Below are 5,000 nucleotides of genomic sequence, written 5' to 3'. Positions count from 1 at the left end.
AAACCAAATGAGCAAAAGTGCTAAGACCCAGCAGCGCGACATCGGGTCCGTGCCCGTCGCCCATTGACGTCGTGCCTCAGGGAACAGAGTGTCTGGTGCCTGTTGAAAAAGAAGCAAACAAACGACATCATGTCTCAGCAAACAGTGTCCGGCACCCATTGGAAAAGTATCCGCAAACGACTGTTGAAAGAGACAGAAGGCGCAAATGACCATTGAAAAGAGCCTCGAGCAAACGCTCCGAGGTTTGCTCTTTTATAAGGCCACCCTGGAAGCTTCAAGAATGTGCACGTCATTGGATGGGGCCTGCGTGCAGATTGGCAGTCCTCCTCCTGAGCCATGCCCACTCAAGTTTCTGCAACAAGTTCACTCAGCCAAGGCTTCTGACTGTCGTAAGTGTCGAACCTCGCTTGCCACCGCTTAATGTGATCGAGCATTCGGCTGGTTCAAAGAGCGCAGCGCCAAAGGTGCGCAAGAATGTTTATAGGGGAAACGAATGGAGCCGATTCCTCTCAGGTCAATGCTGACCAAACATCGCCCGGGCACATGATAGCCTTTATGAAGTCTAACAATGGGGTTAAGGGTCGAGGGTTACGGGACATGTTTGGAGATAACCACTGTCCGGACGACGGGTATACTAAGTCGAGGAGGAGAGAGATGGGTGCAGGAGCGAGGAGGTAGAGAGACCGAGGAGGGGTGGGGGAGCAAGGAGGCATGGGGGGAGGGGCAGTGATGAGAGGTGGGTAGCGAGTAAGCAGTGGGGAGCGTGGAGGTGTGGGGGAGTGAGGAGTTGTGGAGTGAGAGTGAGGAGAGGTGGGAGAGCGAGGATGGGAAAAAAGCAGCAAACAATGCATAAAGAAAACATATAAGAAGTAAAAACTTTGAAATTAATTATTTTAATAAGTGTTGTCATGATAGGGGTTTGACACAGTACATATTGCTTGTGATAGGCTTATTCATGTGCAGCAGGCTGTCCAGTTGAGGGTGAAGGCTCAGAAGATGGAGACTGATTCGCTTGGGATTTTTTTGAAGAACTTCATAATAGAGACTTGAGTGGCTGCCTTCATTTTCTATTTGGAGACCTCCTTGTAACATTTCAGGACATTGTCCATCTCCCTCCACACCTTAGAACTTCTCATGCAGTCGGGATCATGCTCATCGCGAAAGACTCGCTCAGAATATCGGAGCACGAATGTATCGCTCAGATTGATGGAGCAGCAATGACTCTCTCAGAATGATGGAGCATGAATGACTCACTCAGAATGACGGAGCACGAATGATTCACTCAGAATGTTGGAGCACGAACAACTCGCTCAGAATGTGGGAGCACAAATAACTCACTCAGAATGATGGAGCATGAACAACTCACTCAGAATTTTTTTTTAAGGTATTGGAACTGCTGCTAAGTTCAATTCTAGAGCTTAAATTTTGTAATTCGGATTAGTTTGAGATATTCTCAAGGCTATGGCACCTGTGGAAATGACATAAAGCCACAAATGCTGGTGCATCTGGGAATTTATGAGCATCACAATGTACCCAGCAATTCGTAGCTATGATGAACAGGCATTTGATAATGCGAGTGAGGAAAGTGAAAACAACAACTTTATCACAAATAAATTGTTGCAGCCTGTTACAAGTCAAGGCATGGTTGAGTAGGCCAAAAAACATGGCAGCTTCAGACCACAGTGAGGTAACCCAGAAGACGCCTTAAGACCCCTGAGAGTGAGGCGGCTGAGGAGCGCTTGATAAAGGATATAATTAAATAATACCGTTAATCATCTTCAAAAGGGGTGATTTAATTTACTCAAACACCCAATTTTCACTCTTGCACTTCCTTGGAGTTGCCTTAGTATGAATGCAAAGTTTCAGGCTGCTTGGTTTCATGGTTTTGGAGTTATGGAAAAGACACACAGACAAACACACACATTGACAAATAAACACACACATTGTAAATCTATCTCTAATTCCAGCAATGTGTGTGTGTGTGTGTGTGTGTGTGTGTGTGTGTGTGTGTGTGTGTGTGTGTGTGTGTGTGTGTGTGTGTGTGTGTGTGTGTGTGTGTCTGTCTGCGACCGCCGTTTCTCGATGACCGCTGGTCCGATCTGATTGAAACTTGCCAGGAATATTTCTGGAGATCCCCGGATGTGCCTTTTTGAGGTTTGATATTAATTGGACGAGCGGTTCCCAAGTTACGGCCATTTATCTGTCGACCAATGACAAGACACGGTACTATGACGTCACGAATGACGTCATAAGTAATGTTTATTTATTTTTGCACGATTGACGTCACAATTCTTCTTCTTCTTCGTTTGGTATGACGTCACAATCGACGCTGGGGACCTGAGTATGTGCCTTTTCAAGGTTTGATATTAATATCTGTGTGTCTGTATGCGACCGCCGTTTCTCGACGACCACCAGTCCGATCTGATTGAAACTTGCCAGGAATATTCCTGGGGACCCGCGGATGTGCCTTTTCAAGGTTTGATATTAATCGGACAAGCGGTTCCCAAGTTACGGCCATTTATTTACCAAACCAATGACAAGACACGGTGCTATGACGTCATGAATGACGTCACAATTAATGTTTATTTCATTTTAAATTAAACTGAACTAAACGAACTTTTTATATTCCTCATCACATGCTCACGGCAAACAGGGATCACAACAATTTAAAGGACACACAAGGAAGATTAAACACGGGATTTTAAAGATTACTCCTGGAATCTTTCATTTATACAGAAAAGTGCCTTTAGACAAGACAGCCGGCTAAAGAGGAATGATGATGGCAGAGGGGCGGGAGAGATGGGGGGCAAGAGAGGGGGCGTCACAATTCAAGAGAGGGGAGAGAGGAGGTGGCGAGAGAGTGGGGGTGAGAGAGAGGGGCGAGAGAGAGGGGCGAGAGAGCGAGAGTGAGGGGCACCTTCGGGCACGCACCTACGGGCCCGCACCTACGGGCCCGCACTAGTACATGATAATAGATGAAACTGCATGGATTGACAGACTGCATGGGCACAGCTGAGTTTGTGGATATGGATGTGGACCCTCCATTTGGAGAGGTTCTGGTCTGAAAAGGTCGAAACTTCTGTGAAGAACACCACCCAGCTGATGATGTGGGCATTTGGAAAATCTATCAATTGCTTGCAAGTTAATAAGTTTCTTACTTTAGTGAAATAACTGCTATTCACACAAACATAAGTAGAGGGAGGTGACAGAATTTATATTTAAGTTACTTAAAATGTTAATGTAATGCATGAGGAATTGATATTACTGCTCAATAAATGTTTATTATCGTTGTGAGGAACATCTTTATGGATACAATGTTGTGTGTGTGTGTGTGTGTGTGTGTGTGTGTGTGTGTGTGTGTGTGTTTGTTTGTGTGTGTGTGTGTGTGTGTGTGTTTGTTTGTGTGCGTGCGGTGTGGTGTGTGTGTGTTCTTGATTATCTCCATATACTGCTTTCAGAGGATGGAACATTGTCCTCCCAGTCTTGAAGTATCCACCTCTGTTTCTGTAAGGTGGGGTCATGATTCATGGACCAAGTGGTGAAGTTTTCTTGATCTCAAAGTTTTATTCTGATGGCTCTTTGCAGGATTATCATCCAGCCCCGGACAGCTTCCAACTGTAGTTCGTTTGTAGTCATACTACTAGGGATGGTTTTAAAGACCTTCTTAAGGTTCTTCTTCATCATTCCCATAGCTCAAATTGTCACATACAATTTTGGTGCCGTTCAACTTCCAAGATCTATTCACTTCATTTTTGAGATCTCGCTATTTGGTCATTTCCTTAATTTCTGTATTGTGTAGACCAAAATCACTGGGTAATGACACATCAAATGGCAATGCTGCCTTTTCGTTTTTGTATCAAAGTACTATATCCAGTCGCATTGCTTTCTTTTCTATTTTCACACTCGATGGGATGATCATATCATACATCAGTGTTACTGCCTTGTTTTCAATGATTGCTTTTAGTTCATGTTTCCATGAGTTTTCTGGAACTGGGATATTGAAGATTTTGCAGATTACTCCACTTACCTTGTTGGACCTTTGTGTGTACAGCTGTTCCGACGTGAGTTTTTTACATCCCAATAGGAGATTCCTCATGTTTTCTGTTTCTACCTTGCAGAACCTACACCTGTCTGATTGACTCAGTCTTGCCATCTTCTTTAAAGCCATTGGTATTGTGTCCTTGGGCATTCATTATAAATCGTTCTCCATCCCAGTTGAGCTAACCTCTTCTTAGCCATTCCAATGAGCCTTCTTTGTCGATGCCCAATCCGTCCAACTCTTTTATTTATATCTCCATGCTTTTTTATCGTTCTCTCAGTTGTCTGTGCATAATCTGTTGATATTTTGCTTTATCTGTTTCTTTGTCTTTTTTGCAGTCATTCGGGCTGTTTCAGTTTTACATTTGACATTTTCTATTCACGTACCTGTGTTTGGAATTTTTTTGCAAAGTGGGTTAGCGATACGTTTTCTGGCTTGCTGTCTTCCTGTTTGCATACAAATTGGATTTGTTAGTTTGTGGAACTTTTCACGTACTCAGTCAATCCTACTGTTGTCACTCAGTGCACTTGGTTGAGCTCTCCTTCTCGTCTCGGTTGGTACCTTCTCAGGATGTATTGAATTTTGTAGAACACTTTGTGGATTGTGAGGCGTTTCCTTATTTTGATATCTAGCTTGTTGATTTATGATTGTGGGCAGTTTACTCTTCCACAGCTGCACTGGAATATTGGTATTGCTAGTTGGTTAATGGCTTTGCTTTTGTTCCTTGGCGAAAAGTATGTTTTCAGGATCATCCTCATTTTATGCAGGTATTCTTTGGTAAATGTTTTGCGCATTTGTTTGTGATATACAGTAAACCTTCAAATATCGCGGGTTCCAATATCAAATGTTTCTACCAATCACGGGCATCCTATTGTGTTCCAATTTCGTTATCACGGGATTTAATTTTGACCAATTGCAGTTTTTGAGCTGAGACAAATCATTATTTTTGTTCGCATGCATC

At 43.5% G+C, this 5,000-nt stretch overlaps 1 long non-coding RNA gene across 3 annotated transcripts in view; it reads right to left on the bottom strand.

Moving 5' to 3' along the window:
- LOC147014709 (uncharacterized) overlaps positions 1-5,000 on the bottom strand; it is a 64,665-nt gene that overhangs the window by 15,324 nt on the left and 44,341 nt on the right. For all 3 annotated transcript variants that reach the window (XR_015050870.1, XR_015050871.1, XR_015050872.1), the window contains exon 2: positions 1-99. This exon is cut by the window's left edge and continues 107 nt beyond it. This is a non-coding gene — a long non-coding RNA (uncharacterized LOC147014709). The remainder of the gene's footprint in view (positions 100-5,000) is intronic.

This window comes from Eptatretus burgeri, chromosome 13 (genome assembly GCF_056783735.1).
Source record: "Eptatretus burgeri isolate ZD-2024b chromosome 13, Ebu_testis_v1, whole genome shotgun sequence".
Taxonomy (NCBI): domain Eukaryota; kingdom Metazoa; phylum Chordata; class Myxini; order Myxiniformes; family Myxinidae; genus Eptatretus; species Eptatretus burgeri.
The sequence above is the reverse complement of the archived record's forward strand: the minus strand, read 5'-3'. Positions and strand labels throughout refer to the sequence as shown.